General features: G+C 36.4%; 1 long non-coding RNA gene across 1 annotated transcript; it reads left to right on the plus strand.

Moving 5' to 3' along the window:
• Nucleotides 1-15,816: 15,816 nt before the first annotated feature.
• LOC120097491 (uncharacterized) lies at nt 15,817-19,317 on the plus strand. The gene is made up of 3 exons (XR_005494927.1): nt 15,817-15,944; nt 18,884-19,010; nt 19,093-19,317. It is a non-coding gene; the product is annotated as an uncharacterized LOC120097491 (long non-coding RNA).
• Nucleotides 19,318-19,825: the final 508 nt, after the last annotated feature.

Raw genomic sequence — 19,825 nt, forward strand, 5'->3', positions numbered from 1 at the left:
GAAAATTAGTAATGATCATAAAACCTTATTTTATAAAGCCTATTCTGATATGTGTTTGTATATTCTTTCAGATTTAATTATTATTGCAAAATCAATAATGTTCAAATGAACAATAAATTTGATAATTGAAAATGTTTTGATTGCTATCATTTGGCAACTATTGTTTGGAGCGAGTATAATTTAGTTGTCATATTTCTTTTTATTTGAATAATATAAGGTCATTTCACAAATAACTGTATGTCACATACTTGGTATGTGTATTATATTACTGTTTTTTGAAGTATCATCAGATTAATGATGTGACTATTCACATTGTGGAAAATTATTTTTAACTTGTTTTTATTTAAAACAATTTTTAAATTTAAATATATTCTGATCATTTTCTTTACCTCCCAAAGTTTTGTCTACCTTTTCTACTCCTCCCTGCCCACCCAACTTTAAGTTCTTTATCAACAAAGAAAAAAACCTATACAACAACAAAAACCTAGAGAACAAAACACAAAAATAAACACTAAACTTTAACCAAATAAAAGCAACACACACACACACACATACACACACACACACACACACACACACAAACATGCACAAGCACATGTGCACATGAATAGTCATATAAAGCTGGAAACTGTGGAATCCGATATTTGTTGGCCAACTCCTCTTGAACATGAGATCTATAAGATCGGCCTTGGAGTGGTTGATATTCATAGTTGATATATTTATTGAAAAAAATTGATTTTCCCTCTCTCAGCAGGTATAAATAATGGGTCGACTGTTAATCTCTACCCTAGTAGCTAGGTTTTTATTCATCCATTCATTCATCTTTAAAATATAACCAAATAATATATTATAAGATAAAATAAAAACTAATACATGAATTCATATAAGACAGAACAACCGAAGGAAAAGATCTCAAGGAATGGTACAAGATCCAGATACACAACATTTAGGTGCTCAGGAATCCCATAAAAACACTGAACTGTAAGCTGTACAGGTGTAGGGACCGAGTCCAGATGCACAGAAGTCCTGTGCTTGATGCTGCAGTCTCTGAGAACTCTTGTGAGCGTGGATCATGTTGATGCAGAGGGCCTTATTTTCTTGGTGTCCTAATAGAAAGTCCTTAATGCTATGAATATACATATTGTAGAAATTTCTTTAACAGCCAAATGCTATTTTCCAAATGTTTCAGTTAAATGTTTAGAATTTCTATTTTGTACTCATAAATGAAAGAGTACAGAATTACACATAAGAATTAACTAAACTACAGGAGTCTGTGAAAATCCTTGTTCTAGCACAAGATTTATTGCACCATCTAAGAAAATGTGGTATAAGTTATTTCTCAGGAATAGGAAGATTAATTAAATGACCCGTGTTCTTTATAGTCTTATGTCTAAAAAAGGAAAATGAAGTACATGATATAACATTTAAGGGAGTAAAAACATCTGTCTACTAGAGATTGTAATGTTGGCTTAATACTTTGAGGCAAAAAGAGATAATAAAATGGGAGATAATAGAAATAAATAAAAAATAAGAGCAAGAGAGTGTCTATTAAATTAATGTCACTAATTAATTTAAATTAAATGCTTAAAATATAACCAACTGCAGCTAGAAATGATACTAAACTATTGACTGTTAATTAGCTCAATTAATGATTTAATTATGTACAATTCATTCATTGTAATTAACAACACTAAATATTTGCTAATCTCACATATATGCATATTTACTTTATTTTAATGTTATTTATTTATGGCTACATATAACATATCTTGACCATATTTTCTCTCATACTCTTCTCAGTTCTATGCTACCTCTCTAACAACTCAATTTCCTATCTGCCCAAACCCCTCAAAACTAATTTTTCTTTTAACAGCAGATACCTAGCAAATAGTTTCTTTCTTAGGGATGGGATTTTATTTTCCTTTCTCCTTCTTTCTTGGGCGGATTTGCCTCTTTGAGTCTCTTCATGTCCCATTCATGAGGTCAATGTCTCCCTGAGTACATATGTGTGTCCATAGTGTAATACCTGGAAGATTTCACTGGAATCATTTACCACCTCTGGATCTTACAATGTTTCTGCCTGCTCTTCTGCATAGATTCCAAATCCTCATGGGAGGGTTATGATGAAGACATATCTTATAGGACCGAATGCTAAAAAGTCCCTTACTGTATGCACTTTGACCATTTGTGAGTCTGTCTGTTAGTTACCATCTACTACAGAGAAGCTTCTCTGATAAAAAACTGAGTAGTGGTCCCACACCCGCGGATCCCGGCCCACAGCAGCTCTCTGCTCCCAAACCCCGTGGGAGAGAGACTTCACCGCCTGATCAGGTGGGCACTCCTGAGGCTGCAGAGTGGAGGAGACCACCAACACTGCCCACCCCTGCCCACGTCCCTGGCCCAAGAGGCAGCTGCGTAAGGCCTCTGGGTTCCCGTAGGGGAGGGCCCAGGAGCGGCAGGACCCCTGCGCCTGAGACACCCCCGGAACCAGAAGGAAACAGACCGGATAAACAGTTTCTGCACCCAGATCCCGTGGGAGGGAGAGCTGAACATTCAGAGAGGCAGACACGCCTGGAAGACCAGGGGAGGCTGCACTCTGTGCACGTCCAGACGCCAGAGGAGAACACCAGGCGTCATCTGGAGCCCTGGTGTGCGGAGGCTCCCGGAAAGAGCGGCGCAGATCTTCCCGGTTGCTGCCACAGCGGAGAGGACCCCACGAGCAGTACCCTACGAGCAAACTTGAGCCTTGGATCCACAGGTGGGACCAACTTTTCCCCTGCAGGAAACCTGCCTGGTTAACTCAAGACACAGGCCCACAGGAACAGCTGAAGACCTGTAGAGAGGAAAAACTACACGCCCGAAAGCAGAACACTCTGTCCCCATAACTGGCTGAAAGAAAACAGGAAAACAGGTCTACAGCACTCGTGACACACAGGCTTATAGGACAGTCTAGCCACTGTCAGAAATAGCAGAACAAAGTAACACTAGAGATAATCTGATGGCGAGAGGCAAGCACAGGAACCCAAGCAACAGAAACCAAGACTACATGGCATCATCGGAGCCCAATTCTCCCACCAAAACAAACACGGAATATCCAAACACACCAGAAAAGCAAGATCTAGTTTCAAAATCATATTTGATCATGATGCTGGAGGACTTCAAGAAAGACATAAAGAGCTCCCTTAGAGAACAAGTAGAAGCCTACAGAGAGGAATCGCAAAAATCCCTGAAAGAATTCCAGGAAAACACAAACAGTTGAAGGAATTAAAAATGGAAATAGAAGCAATCAAGAAAGAACACATGGAAACAACCCTGGACATAGAAAATCAGAAGAAAAGACAAGGAGCTGTAGATACAAGCTTCACCAACAGAATACAAGAGATGGAAGAGAGAATCTCAGGAGCAGAAGATTCCATAGAAATCATTGACTCAACTGTCAAAGATAATGTAAAGCAGAAAAAGCTACTGGTCCAAAACATACAGGAAATCCAGGACTCAATGAGAAGATCAAACCTAAGGATAATAGGTATAGAAGAGAGTGAAGACTCCCAGCTCAAAGGACCAGTAAATATCTTCAACAAAATCATAGAAGAAAACTTCCCTAACCTAAAAAAAGAGATACCCATAGGCATACAAGAAGCCTACAGAACTCCAAATAGATTGGACCAGAAAAGAAACACCTCCCGTCACATAATAGTCAAAACACCAAACGCACAAAATAAAGAAAGAATATTAAAAGCAGTAAGGGAAAAAGGTCAAGTAACATATAAAGGCAGACCTATCAGAATCACACCAGACTTTTCGCCAGAAACTATGAAGGCCAGAAGATCCTGGACAGATGTCATACAGACCCTAAGAGAACACAAATGCCAGCCCAGGTTACTGTATCCTGCAAAACTCTCAATTAACATTGATGGAGAAACCAAGATATTCTATGACAAAACCAAATTTACACAATATCTTTCTACAAATCCAGCACTACAAAGGATAATAAAGGGTAAAGCCCAACATAAGGAGGCAAGCTATACCCTAGAAGAAGCAAGAAACTAATCATCTTGGCAACAAAACAAAGAGAAGAAAAGCACACAAACATAACCTCTCGTCCAAATATGAATATAACAGGAAGCAATAATCACTATTCCTTAACATCTCTCAACATCAATGGCCTCAACTCCCCAATAAAAAGACATAGATTAACAAACTGGATACGCAACGAGGACCCTGCATTCTGCTGCCTACAGGAAACACACCTCAGAGACAAAGACAGACACTACCTCAGAGTGAAAGGCTGGAAAACAACTTTCCAAGCAAATGGTCAGAAGAAGCAAGCTGGAGTAGCCATTCTAATATCAAATAAAATCAATTTTCAATTAAAAGTCATCAAAAAAGATAAGGAAGGACACTTCATATTCATCAAAGGAAAAATCCACCAGGATGAACTCTCAATCCTCATCTTCGGTTGGTTTATATACAAGTGTGCAATTTCTAGGCTTGAAAGTAAAATGATGCTATCTGGTGCTGGATAGAGGAGCCTTATTTTTTATTATGGCAGCTTGCTATTTTTGTAACATGGTGATTTGGTTGAACACAATAAAGTACAGTAGTAACTGATCTCCCCTTCTTCCTGGATGAGTGAGGAGATGATTAAATGTTGATGTCAGCATCCTTGAGCATATTCAGATGAGCTTCTGCTTCTGTTGAAAAGGATGCTGTGTTTGATTGTGGTCCGAAGCTTTGAAGCACTACTTGGCATTTCCTTCCTTGGAGGTCTCACTGTTTAAAAATAACAGATTTGATAGCTTGTTGGTAAGGTGAGGTCCAGCTTGTCTCCACTAGGTCATCTTCATGTGAATCCGGTGGTTATACGGTTTTGTTCTAGGGATATTTCATTTTTTTAATAACGGTTTTAGCTGACATTCATGGAGAGAATGAATCCTTAGAAGTGTGCCACTAGTGAAAGGAAATCCTGTCTAGAGTATGTTTCTTTACAAAGCTGTGTCACACCATCCTTTGGGCCCTCTGCTGGAAAAGCAGAATCAAGTCTCAAATAATGCCTTTTAAATTGTATCCTCTAGTATTATAGATGTAGGACAGTACTGTATCATACCTCTGTGGATGTAAAATAGCTTGTACCTGCTTTATGATACGTAGTAGTGACCGTGCTAGTAGTAGTGACAGAGCTGTTTTTAATGATGTTGCTCAGAATGTTTTCTTTCCAGATGATGATTGAGAAGCTAATTTAAAAAAAAAAATGGTGCCAGGTACCACAAGAGTAACAGAACTGTGCTGTTTTCTCGGGTTTTGTTTTTTTACTTTTTTTTTTTTAATGGAGTGTGCTGGATGTCTCTACAGTTTTGTTCAGATGACTGCAGAACCTGGAAAAGCTGTTGCTGCTGTTGATGCATAACACACTGCTATTATTGGTCTTTTTATATAAATATAAATATATATATAAAAAAACTGAGTAGTACATGTCATTGAAACCTGAAACATTAATACTGAAGCATTAATACCAGTACTACTATATAGTACTATATACTACATAATAGTATATAATATAATATAATATATTAAGAACTAATGCTTATATACTACATAATATTATATAGATATAGGTATAGAGGAAAACTTTCTGAACAAGACTTTTTTTGCCAGGGATTTATAGTCAACAATTGATAACCAGGCTATCATAATACAAGTAAGCAAATAAACAAAAGATTTTTTTGTATAGCTAATCAAATAATGAGCCCACAGAAGAGATAATCTGTACCATCTACTCATCTTACCGAGGATACAAAGAACATAAAAAGCAAAGAGCCAAGGAAACAAGTGACTCCATTTAAAAACAGATTAGGGGGTTAAACACAGAGTGATCAGTAAAAGAAATGAAAGCTGCATAAGTACCACACGTTGTCTTATGTCAGACAATTCTAGAAACACAAACCAATACAATATAAAATGTCATGTCATTCCTGGTCAGAATGGCAAAAATGAACAAAACAACTGGGAGCAAATGTTGTCAGGGCTTCAGAGAAAGAATTGCACTCATTCATTGTTGATGAATATTCAGATAGGCGCAGTCCACTTTAAAAATCAGTATAGAAAATCCTCAAATAAAAAATAAAAAATAAACAACAACAAAAAAAAAACAAAAGCAAATCACAACAAAAAATCTAATATAAAGTTGCTATATGACCCGGCAATAGTACTCCTTGACATATGAGCAAAGGACATGCAGTCTGCTCTGCAGAGACGTGTGCTTAATCATATTCACTATTCCCTGTTGTTGGGAGAGGAAGCACAAAAAATGAAGAACTAATGCTTGAATGTCCTTCAAAAATGAATAGATAATGACAAAGTGGTAGATACCCACAATAGAATATTATTCAGTGTTAAAGCCAAAAAATGTAGATAAATGGCTAGATTTATAAAATATATATATTTTTATCAAGGTAATCAGCCAGAGAATGACAAAAGGCAGGTGTTCTCTCTCATCTCTGAGTCCCATGTCTAAACCTTCAGGTTTGGGTATACAATATGGAGAAACCATTCAAATCAGCAAAGTATAAGACACTATAGTTAGGGGCACTGAAGGGTGGAGTTGAAATAAAACCAATATGTCAAAGTGATATGATGTGAGAAGTGGAAAAATGGTAAAGAACCCAACCTGGAAGGATAGACAAAGATCCATACAAACTGAGGAATAAAAGGGAAATAACACCAAGGTTGTTTGAAAATTCTCAAGAAAATACTATTTTATGTTTCCATAAAATTATATAAAATCACACATCTTGAGGGAAGTTAAGCCACTTGGGCAGACAATGTTCCCCTCAAAACCATAGACTGAACAATCTCTAGTAGTGGGCATGACATAATTTAAGTTGTCAATGTTGCTCTTGGTGGACTCACAAAGCCTGCAAAAATTTTCTATTTTAGAAGAAATGGCACAATTAGGTCACAAGAGCTGGATTATCAGAACAGATTTAGACCTCAAGGAATCTTTCATGTGGTCTAGCTTTGATGGTAGCAGAAAATTGTATGCATATTAAGACACATTTGGAACTCTGAATTTTGAAAGACTAACACAGAAAGAGGCTATCTTTACTTCTGGCAATGATATATTTACGTAACACCTCTGAAATTGGAGAAATTTCTAGACTTTACAGTTTCTGTAAAATCTGATATGCTTACATGAATTAGTGCAAAATGGCACTGGGTTAAAATATCCTAAGTTGAAATATTATATCATTAAATACCACTACCACCCTCCATCATTCTGTTGTGAGAAGAACATCTCTGACTGAGCTGATAACGTCAGACCACGCTGGTACTCTTCTTAGTCAGGCTGTTCAGATTGGCTAATACCTCTCAAAAACTGAAGACAAACAGCAGCGATCACTTTGATGAAGGCATAAGCTTTTTTAAATTTTTTATTAGATCTACTTCTTTACTTACATTTCCCGCTTTCCTGTCCATAAGTCCCCATTCCCTCTCCTCCCCATACGAGTATTCTGCCTATACATCCCTCTTATTACCCACCCTCCATATTCCCCTGCACTGGGAGTCCAACCTTGGCAGGATCAAGGGCTTCCCCTTCGACTGGTGCCCCAACAAGGTTATTCTCTGCTATCTATGTACACATACATCTAAACTTACATAGAACCTAATTAAGAGATCAGTTTTAAAATTTCAATTTGTCAGTTATAAATAAATGTATTACTATCAGAAAGTACATATCAAGAACTATGGATGGTTTTAACTTCTCCCTTACATAAAACAGTTACCCTTTCACAGTTTTTTAGAGGCTACTAGGAAAACAGAGGCTCCTAGATCCAAGATGGGATCCTTATGACTTATTACTCACAGCACTGAATGAAACGTAAGATTCATGATCACTTGGGTTTTGCACAAGCCCTAAAGTTCCTTTAGACAATGCTGAGACAGCCCTAGGTGGATGCTGTACACAGTAATTTCATGTCACAGTTGAGAAAATTTGAATTGGGAAAACTGCTTTTATAAAGAAAACTGCTACTAGACCTGTCCTACCATTAGCCTGGAAGGAGGCATTATGTTTGATAAACAATATTGAAGAGGAAACTTATCTGCTTTCTGTCATACAAGGACATAAACTTCTATCTTCAAGGTTATTGACTATACTCTCTTCCTCAAAAATACAATCAACACAGATGTGATAGAAGACAGAAGAGAGTGCTTGGATAAATTATTATCCACAAGGGTAAGTAAAACCTAATGGATTTCATTAAAGACACCTCTCCCATCCCAAGTCTCTGGCATGTCCTAGAGATGCCCAATCCCACCCACAAACCCAGCACTTTCGGATTTCAATTCCAAGTTTTTCATGTTTTCATGTGTATATATTTATGATTTATATATGTATATATACCCAAGTATATATATACACAAGATATATAGATATAGATATATAGACATAGATATATAGATTATAGATATATAGAATATTATTTACTTTGGTTTAGGTTTTTAGATAAAATCTCACTATATAACACCAGAAATCATAAAATTGTCAATGCTCCAGGCTTCATGGGAGATTTCTCAGAATTCAATCCTGAACCACCCCATAAAAGCAACCCAGGTGTAGTGGTACATACTTATGATCCAAACAATGAGGTGGCACAGATAGTTTTGGGCTAGAGGTTTACTGAGAAACCACTGCACTGAGTCAAATAGCTCCCAGCACAGTGAGAAATTATAAATCTGGCCCCATCGCAAGTGTATAATGTGAACAAGTGTGTGTGTGCAAATGCATACACGGATACACACACACATACACACACACACACACACACACACCACATTCACACACAAGAAACATCTCATAATAATCTAATAATCTAATCTGACTGAAAGAGATGTAACAAACCTTTCCCTTAAAAAAATGAAATTCTTATAAAATTGTCTATCTTCCTCATGCTACTATTTTTCTAAATTCTTATGCATGTTATCTCTAGGTAAAACTGAACATAGATCTCTTGATATAGAATGCATTAATATTATTTTGATTCCGGGGTTGGGGATTCATTTCAGTGGTAGAACGCTTGCCTAGCAAGCGCAAGGCCCTGCATTCAGTCCCCAGCTCTGAAAAAAAAAATAATATTATTTTGACTCTATATGGGATTAAAAGTAAAACAAGTTATGTTGAAACAAGAAAATGTATTAAACTATGTAAAAAGATCTATTTCTTGATTCTACTTCCATTTTCATTTGTATTATTTGACTCACTGGAAGAAACTGAATGGAAATGCATACATACTGTTCATTGGTTTATTTTTGTGTCCACAAATCAGGAGAACAATAATTCTATTATTAAATTCATTGTTTTACTATTTTTGTAATTATTATTGTTGTTGAGTTTTAATAATCTACTTATTAAACTGGACTAATTATATATTTCATTGATTTAAAAATATTGTGTATATGTTGTTTTTTCTCATTTATTTATTTATTCACATTACATTCTGATCCCTGTACTGCTTCCCAATATTTCCCTTCCACACTCTGTTCTCCAATCCTCTCTGTTGGGTTTAGGCACCCCTGGTTATCTTCCCACATTGGCACATCATGTCTCTGCAGAAGTAGGCACGTCTTCTCCTACTGAGGCAATATAAGGCATCTCACTTAAAGGAAAGGGTTCTACAGACACACAACAGCTTTATGGACAGCCATTGTTCCAGTCGTTAGGGAACATACATGAAGACCAAACTATGGCTCTTTGGTGGTTCAGGTTATTTGACTCTTGGTCTTCCTGTGGATTTCCTATCTCCTTCAGAGTCCACAATCCTTCTCTCATTCATCCATAAGAGTCCCCAAGTTTCATGTACTGTTTGGCTATGGGTGACTGCATCTGTTTCAGTTAGGCTGCTGGATGGAGCCTCTAAGAGGACAGTTATGTTATACAAGGCTCATTAATAGTGTCAGAGATTGGTGCTTCCCTATGGAATGGGCCTCATATTGGGCTGGTTATCAGGTGTCCATTTTCTCAGTTTCTGCTTCATTTTTGTTCCTGCATTTCTTTTTTCAGGACAACTTTTTGGTTGAGGGTTTTGTAGATGGGTTTATGTTCGTAACTCTCTTACTGGGCTACAGGAGCTGTCCATTTCAAGTTACATATCCTCACTGCCAGGAATGTCAGCTTAAGTCACCCCATTAGACCTGGGAACCTCTCCCATCCCAGGTTTCTGGCATGTTCTAGAGATGCCCACACTCAGCCCACCCCTACCACTTACAGATTTCTCTTCATTCTGCTGGCCCTCTAACTTTCTGGCCACTCTCATGTCTTTGTTTGCATCTGATCCTGAACTCTATTCCCATTCCCCTCCCTGTCCAATTCCCTTTCTTCCTCTGCCTCCAATGACTGTTTTGTTCCTCCTCCTAATTGAGGTTCAAGTGTACTTTCTTGGACCTTCTTTCTTGTTTGGCTTCTTTCAGTTTGTAGAGTGTAGCATGGATATCCTATACTTTATAGATAACATCCATTTAAAAGTGACTATATACCATGTGTGTACCTTTGTACTGAGACACCTCAGTTGGGATAATATTTTCTAATTCCATACATATGCTTGCAAAATTCATGATGACATTGTCTTTAGTAGGTGAATAGTATTCCATTGTTCAAATGAACCTCATTATCCTTTCTTTGATTGAGGGACATCTGGATTGTTTCCAATTTCTGGTGATTATGAATAAAGCTCCTAAGAATATAGTGGAGCATGTGTCCTTGTGTTATGGTGGGGCATCTTTTGCATATAATATGCCCAAGAGTGGTATAGCTTGGTCTTCAGGTAGAACTGCTTTCAATTTTCGGAGAAACCACAAGATTTATTTCCAAAGTAGTTGTACAAGTTTCTTCGGAGTCCACCATAAATTCGGGACTGTTTCACTTTCTCCACATGCTCATATCTGATAAGTAAAGATGTTGGATGATTCTTTAAGTGCTGTTCAGTCATTCAAGATTTATATATTAAAAATTATCTGTTTAGCTCTTTACCCATTTATTAATTGAGTTATTTTGTTTGCTGTTGTCTTTTTGAATTGCTTATATATTTTGGATATTAGAGCTCTATCATATGTAGGAATAGTAAAGATCTTCCCCAATCTATACACTGCCGTTTTGTCCTATTGAATGTGTACTTTGGCTTACAGAGCTTTTTAGTTTCATGAGTTCCCATTATTCAAATTTTGATATTAGATCCTGAGACATTGGTTGTCTGTTCAGGAATTTTTCTCATATACCAATCCATTCAAGTGTATTTCCCACTTTCTCTTGCACTAGATTTTGTGTATTTGGATTTATGTTGAGGTCTGTGTTCCACTTAGACTTGAGTTTTGTCCATGGTTATAAATATGGATCTATTTGCATTTTTCTACATGCAGCCATCTAGATAGAACAAAAACATTTGTTGAAAGAAAGATAGGGCATCAAGTAGAGGAATGGGATTGCCATCTCACAGTCAAAAACTCTGACACAGAATTATTCCTGTCTGAAAGAACTTCAGAGACAAAAATAGAGAAGAGCCTGAGGAAAAGGAAGTTCAGTGATAGTCCCAAATTTAGATCCAGCTCAAGGGGAGGGCCCAAGGTCTGGCACTATTACTGATGCTATGGTGTGCCCACAAAAATGGTGTCTATCATTACAGCCCTCTGAAAGACTCAACAAGCAGCTCGAAGAGTCAGATGCAGATATTTGTACCCAACTAATGGTCAGAAGCTGCTGACCCCTGTGGTTGAGTTAGGGAAAATCTGGAAGAAGCTGAGGAGGGAGACTCTATAGGAAGACCAGCAGTTTCAACTCACCTGGACCTCCACAGTCTCTCAGACACTGAGCAACCAACCACGAGGCATACACAAGCTGATATGAGCCCCTAACACATATAGAGCAGAGACTTGCCAGGTCTGGAATCAGTCAGAGAAGATGCATCTAACCCTCAAGAGACATGAGGCCCCAGAGAGTGGGGAGGTCTGGCGGGGTAGGGGTTAGGTTGTGGGTAGGGGGTGGGGACATGCTTGTGAAGATGGGGCAGGGAGGTATGGGATGTGGAACAGTCAGAGGTTGGACCAGGAGGGGCATAAAATCTGAAGTGTTATAAAAGATCAAAGAATAAATTTTAAAAAAGAAAAGAAAAAAATGTTTTCTTTTTTTTCCATTGTATGGTTTAGTGTCCATAAGACTGTGGATTATTTCTGTGTCATTGATTCCATACCATTGTTTCTTTCTGTTCCAATGTCATACGGTTCTTTTACTATTGCTGTGTAATAAAGCTTGAAATCAGGAACAATAATACCTCCAGAAGTTCTTTTACTCTTCAGGATTGATTAAGCTATTCTGGGTTTTTGTGCATGAAGTTGAGATTTGCTCTTTCTGTAAAAGAATGTGGTGAGACTTTGATGGAAATTGCACTGATTCTATAGATTGCTTGTGGTCAGATGCCACGTTTTACTATGTTATTAAACAGTTCCATAATAAATACATCTTTAAAAAAGGGGGGTCTGGAGAGATGGCTCAGCAGTTAAGAGCACTGACTGCTCTTCCAGGGGTCCTAAGTTCAATTCCCAGCAGCCACGTGGTAGCTCACAACCACCTATGATGTGATCTGATGCCCTCTTCTGGCATGCAGGTGTATGTGCAACATAAATAAATCTTCAAAACAACAACAACAAAACTATTCCATATCCTGATTTCTTCTTCAATTTCTTTCTTCAGGGATTTGACATTCTTGCAATACAGACCATTCACTTATTTGGTTAGAATTATACCAAGATATTTTATAATATTTATAGCTATTTTGAAGGCTGTTATTTCTCTAATTACTTTCTCAGCCTGTTTATCATTTGTGTAAAGGAGGACTACAGTTTGTTTTGTTTTGTTTATTTTATTAATTCTGTATCCAATCACTTTCTTGAACGGGTTTATCAGCTGTAGTAATTGTGTCGTGGAATTTTTGGGGTCACTTATGTATCCTATCATTTAATAATAGGATACTTTGACTTCATCCTTTCCAATTTTTATCCCCTTAATCTGCTTTAGCTGCTTTATTACTCTAGCTATGACTTCAAGTATTATTTTGAATAGATAGGGAGATAGTCGGCATCTTTGTCTAATCCATAATTTTTATCCGTTAAATTTGATATTGTCTATTGGTTTTCTATATATTGCTTTTATTATGTGTAAGATTTTGTCTTGTATCTCTGATCTGTCCAAGACTTTTAACATGAAGGAGTGTTGGATTTTGTCACAACTTTTCCAGTATCTAATGATATGATCATGTGAACCTTTTTCATTTCATTTGTTAATATGTTGGATTATGTTCATGGATTTTCATATATTCAGTGACTCCTGATTCTCTGGAATGAAGCCTACTTGATCATGAGGGATGACGATTTTCATGTGTGCTTGTATTCAGTTTACAGTTATTTTATTCATTTTGCATCAATGTTCATAAGAGAAATCGGTCTGAAATTCTTTATTGTTCTTGAATCTTTGTGTGATTTAATTATCACAATGACCGTGGCTTCATAGTGGCTTTGGCAGTGTTCCTTCTGTTTCTATTTTGTGGAATAGTTTCAGAAGTATTGCTATTAGCTCATTTTTGAGTCTGGTAGAATTCTGAGCTGAATCATCTGTCTCTGGGCTTTTGGGGGTTGAGAAACTTGGAATGACTGCTTATTTTTCTTTATAGGTTCTATGACTCTTTAGATAAATTATCTGATTTTGGTTTAATTTTGGTAAATGGTAGTTGTTCAGAAAAGCGCCCATTTTCTTTATATTTTCTAATATCGTGGAATACATGCTTTTGAAGTAAGACCTAATGATTTTTTATGATTGCCCCAGTCTAAGTCTTTATGTCTCACTTTTAATTCTGATTTAATTTTGTTAATTTGAATACTGTCTTTCTACATTTTATTTTTGGTTAGTTTGGCTAAGGGTTTGTCTATTTGGTGATTTTCTTAAAGAACCATTTCTTATTTTGTTGTTGTTGTTGTTGTTCATTTGTTCATTTGTATTGTTCTGTTTGCTTTTAATTCATTATTTCAGACATTAATTTGATTATTACCCAGTGTTTAGTCTTCTTGGGTATGCTTGCTTCTTTTTTTTTTCCTAGAGCTTTCAGGTGTTCTCTTAGGTTTCTGGCAAGAGATCCCCACAATCAATAGGAAGACACTTAATTCTAAGAACTTTCATCTTAGCACTGCTTTCATTTTGTGTCATAATTTTGCGTATGTTATACCTTAACTTTCATTGAATTCTAGAAAGTATTGGATTTCTTTATTTCTTCTTTGACACATTCTTAACTTAGTATAGAGTTGTTCAGTTTCTATGAAATTGTAGGTTTTTGATTTTTCTGTTGTTTTTAATTTCCGGCTTTTGTTTGGATGATATATATATATATCGATCCATTTAGTTTATAACATATGTTAGTTTCACTATTTCTGTATTTAAATTCTGTTTTGATGACCTGACCATTGGTGACAGTGGGCTGTTGAAGTCCCCCACTATTAATATCTGGGTAACCATATGTGTGATTCAAGCTTTAGTAATGTTTCATTTATGATTATGGGTCCCCTTGAATTCAGGGCATAGGTACTCAGAATTGAGACATCATCTTAGCACCATCTCTTTTTATTACTTTAGGTTGAAACTCTATTTTATTGGATATTAGAATGGATCCTCCAGCTTCTTTCTTCAATAAGATGGCTTGCAAAACATTTTTCTAGCCCTATACACTGATATATATATATACATATATATGTATATATATATATATGTATATATATATCAGATGTATGTTTATTTTTGTATGAGTAAAAAGATGAACCTTGTTTATACCTCCACTCTGTTAGCCTGTGTGAATTGAGTCCATTGCTGTGAGAGATATTACTGACTAATGACTGTTAGTTTCTCTTATTTTGATTTTGATGGTATCAGTGTGTGTATTTGTGTGTGTGTGTGTGTGTGTGTGTGTGTGTGTGAGAGAGAGAGAGAGAGAGAGAGACAGAGAGAGATTCTCTGCTTTTGTTTTTGCTATGAAATGATCAATTTCTTGTGTTTTCTTGTGTGTAGTTACTTTCCTTGTGTCAAAGTTTTCCTCTTAATATCTTCTGTAGGGCTGGATTACTAGAAAGATATTATTTAAATTTGTTTTTTCCCACAGAATATCTTGGATTATCTATCCATTGTGATTGGAAGTTTTGATAGTACAGTAGTCTGGGCAGCTATCAGTGGTCACTTAGGGTCTGCAAGACATCTGTCTAGGACCCTCTGGCATTTAAAGTCTCTGTTGAGAAGCTAGGATTAATTTATAGGTCTGCCTTTATATGTTACTTGGCTTTTTTCCCTTGCAGTTTTTAATATTCTTTCTTTGTTCTACACATATGGTGTTTTAACGATTATGTGGTTGAAGGTTTTATTTCTTTTGGTCTAAAATATTTAATATTCTGTAAGCTTCTTGTCTGCATATAACCAACCCTCTCTTTTGTCACGCCCACCTCGTCCGGCAAGGAAGACGCAACACCGTCGGATCCTTGTCAACAGCCTTTATTGCAGGACACCCTCATTGCTGATACGGGTACATGAGCAGCAAAGTCGCTCACCTTATATACACAACGGTATGCTAATAATCTCTCAGGGATTGGTGGGGCATGGGTCACCCCACTATCACCCCACTACTTTTCCTCCAGGGATTGGTGGAGAACGAATCACCTCACCAGCATGGTACCGCCCCCTCATTAGCATATTACTGGCCAACTGACACCAGGTGCAAAACCCACGCATGCGCAGTACTATTGTTCACCACAGGAGGGCGCCGGATCATACAGCTGCCCTGACCAGGGGACAAGCCTGGGCATTCAGATGGGGCTGGCTGTCGGCGCCAGCTTTGTTTTGCGGCGCCGCTCCCTACACTCTTTAGGTTAGGGAATATTTGACTTTTTAAAAAATATGTATCAATTTTTTGTATTGTAGCTTTACATCTCAGATTCTCTCTTCCATTTCTTGTGTTGTCTTGATGATGCTTGAGATTGTAATTCCTCTTCTCTTTCCTAGATTATCTATCTCCAGTACTAGCTTTCTTTGTGTTATTTTTATTGCTTCTATTTCAATTTTTGGATCTTAATAGTTTTATTCATTTAATTAACCTGCTTTCAATATATATATATATATATATATATATATATATATATATATATATATATATATATATGCTGATTGTCTCTGTTGTTGGCTTGCCTTTTAGTTCCTGGTAGTTGCAGGCCTCTAGGACTAGTTGTTATATGTGGTAGCTGGCCTCATTGGAGGTAGGGAGAACTGTGGGCCATGGAGTGGACTGCAGATTCTAGGTTGAAGGTAGAGATGGGACACAGAAAGGATGGGACAGATCTCAATCTAGTGAAGGTGCCCAAGGCCCAGCATGCCATCTCTTGTGTTTATAATGAAATATATATTAAACGTAATACAAAATTTAAACATTTTATACATAATCAAGTAACCTATAAATTATACTTTCTTTGAATTATTGAAGAAAAACCTGTCTCACAATAAGCAATATTGGGATTTCAGAGTATATGAAACAATCTCATTTCTACAATTGTCAATAGTTTGTGTGGTAGCTGTCAATAGATTTTCACTATGAAGTATATATGTCTATGCCTGTGTGTAACTGGGAATATGGTTTTAGGAGTGTCTATATACAAGCTACCCATGATTCATACCTAATTCCACTTAAATTTAAGCTAGTTTTACACAAAATATAGCAGGAAGTGAAATGATAATTAACAATCATAAATTAAATGTATAGTTCAATATGGAGTTAATTACAATAATTCCTATAAGAAGTAGTTTATTTTCCATAAAAACTCAGGTTATATCATGTATTATTCAGGTAACTACATAAAAGCATAAGATATAACTGGATAGATTATGACTTAAGTGTTTAAAATGTTTCCCAAAATATTATAAATACATATAAAGATAGGATCGGGACTATTATTGTAGAAGACCATGTACAATGGAAATAAATATGTTGAAGTGAGCCACCAAATATTAAAAGAATTGATGAACTATGCAGATAAATGTATGGAACTAGAAAATCCTCATACTGCATGAGGTAACTCAGACCCAGAAAGACAATATGGTGTATACTTGTTTACATGTGGGTATTAACTCTTAATTCAATGGTAGCCAAGCTACAATTTATAGAACCATATACTTTAGATATAGAATAAAAACATTGGAGGGAATGGATAGATGATGCAGTTTACTTGATCACAATGTCTCAATGACTTTCAGCCATATTCATAAATCAGTGCACTGCTCATCCATTATCAGAGCAGCTCTCCCCTGCAGTATACAGAGACCCACAGGAAGACATTACTCTGAAATTCTTCCAAGAAACATTCATCTTTAAATGGGAAGTCTCCATCAAATTCTTCCCAACAAGGGTCAGAACTTTTTTTTTTCTTTTTTCTTTTTTTCGGAGCTGGGGACTGACCCAGGGCCTTGCGCTTGCTAGTCAAGCGCTCTACCACTGAGCTAAATCCCCAACCCCAGGTCAGAACTTTATAGAAGAAGTGGTAATAGTGTGAAAATCAAGGGGGACTTTGGATCTAAAGAAAGAAGGCCCTTGGAGTCAATATTATTAAAGCACATTTGAAGGGACAGAGACTGAGGCAGCATGTGCTGGGCCTGTTGGATCTGCATCATTTAGAGTCTTAGACCTGAGAAGAGAGGTGAAAATGTGCCACCATTCTTTACTTAGAAGGATGTTCAATTGATAATAACCTTGCATGAAATTTTATATTCCTATAAGTGAATCTCACTGGGGATACAAAGAACTCTTAAGGGTAGTATACATACCCAGCAGTCGATAGCCAATAGAAAATGGCCTCAACCCCATTTTTTGGAGTTTCTTGTCTCATAATGTGGTGTCTGAGGCCCTCCTCCTTTTGAAAATCTTGTTATTAATTTTAATTTAATTTAATTGATATTTTTTCTGTTTTTTCCTCCAATTCACATGTGTTAGATTTTGTTTTATCAGATTTTATTAAATTACTGTTACATAGAAGCCTGCTTATTTTCTCAAGAACGAGAAATGATGTGGATGTAGACATATGTGGAGGTGGGGAGAATCTGGAAGTGTAGAAAAAGGGAAAATCATTACCAGGTTATATTATGTGAGAATAAAATCTATTTCCAATAAAAAGGAAAAATGGATTAGTCAGGATGCTAGTCTCTCCCTAGCCTAAAGCCTATATATTCCCAATAAACCATAATTATTCAAAGATAGACATTTGAGGAAAGTAGATAATTAGTCCTGTGCAGCTGGCATAAGACAATCCTGGCACAATCATTCATATCATTAAAAAATTGGCAAGATATCTTATAAGCAATACTCCTGGGCAAATAAGACAAATGAAGCACAGAAGTATTTTTCTTTTAGGAGAATGTATACTCAAGGAAGTGTGTATAGAGAGCTCCTGATTTTGTTCTTGAATAGTATAAGCAGTCAACATAAAACCTAATCCAGCATTGTTCCCTTTTGATATAAAAAATGCATAACTTTATATGAGCACACTGTTTTATTCATTTAAAATAGCTTTCTTTAAACTTACCTATCATGGTAAGCTTTGATGGTTTTGCTTTTATTCTTGTAATGCCCATGCTTATTTATAAACATCATATTTCTTTACACAGCCTTATTGTGTTATACATCTTTATTCTAGAGACGAAAAAAAGTAAATGTATATTTAAAGAACCTCAGTCAAATATATTGTTTGCACAAAGTACATTTTCCTGGATGGTGCTCTTGCTTTGTTTGTATGTAGCATTTCTTTCTCTTTTTTTATCTTTTAGAATTAATATTTATTCCATACCATTGTATTCAGGAAGTATATGGAATGAGGAACGGAGTACTATTCCATATGTAATGATCTAAGCACGTTGTATTCATATACTTTCTCTAGAGAAAAGTCTGAAAGATGTAAGTATGTTATGATTGATGTGTGAAGAAACTGTTCTCAGAAGCTGTACTATACAAACCTATATAATTGTCTCTACTTTAGAAGAAACAGCAGAGGAAGTGAAAGACTTGTAGTTAAGGAAGGCGGGAATGGATTGGAGCCACTTGTGAAGACTCAATTTTCTACTACTGAGAAAACCAGAACCATGTACTAAGCACTCTGAAGGCAGGTAACCTGAGAAGTATTCCATATACCTGACACTAATGATTTGTGGCACTACTGTATATTTACTAAGTCATGAAATATTTGTCTAATATTGTTAATATGTTGGAGGTAATTTAGTCATGAGGCAGTGCATAAAATTTTACTGGCTTCACACATTGTATTATTTTGATGAGGGACAAGCTTCATTTCAATTCGGTGGCTGCTCTGCAGAACCAGAGTGAGGGAAAAGCAATCGAGCACACTTTATCTTGGAGTATCTCAGCAAATGCAATTATGGTAGACCTCCACTCCTTGGTGATGAACAGGGAGGAGTGTTTTCATAATAATTTCCAGAAAGTGAAGCATTGTTGCTGGGCCAAAAAGTAATTTAAGACTGAATATGACAACTCGGCAGAAGAAAAAAGAATGAAACAGTTAAGTGAGTGTAAAAGCCAAATTACAGAGTAAATGAGGTAGACTGCCGGCACCAGGCATCTTTACATCAATGCTATTGAGACAAAGTGTATCATCTAAATATTTCTTCCAATAAATCAGGGGGGTGAGGTCTAAAACTTCTGCACTGAGTCACAAATGAACTAAATTTGAACAAGAAAAATTATATTTATATTGG

The sequence above is a fragment of the Rattus norvegicus genome, chromosome 16 (assembly GCF_036323735.1).
Source record: "Rattus norvegicus strain BN/NHsdMcwi chromosome 16, GRCr8, whole genome shotgun sequence".
Classification (NCBI taxonomy): domain Eukaryota; kingdom Metazoa; phylum Chordata; class Mammalia; order Rodentia; family Muridae; genus Rattus; species Rattus norvegicus.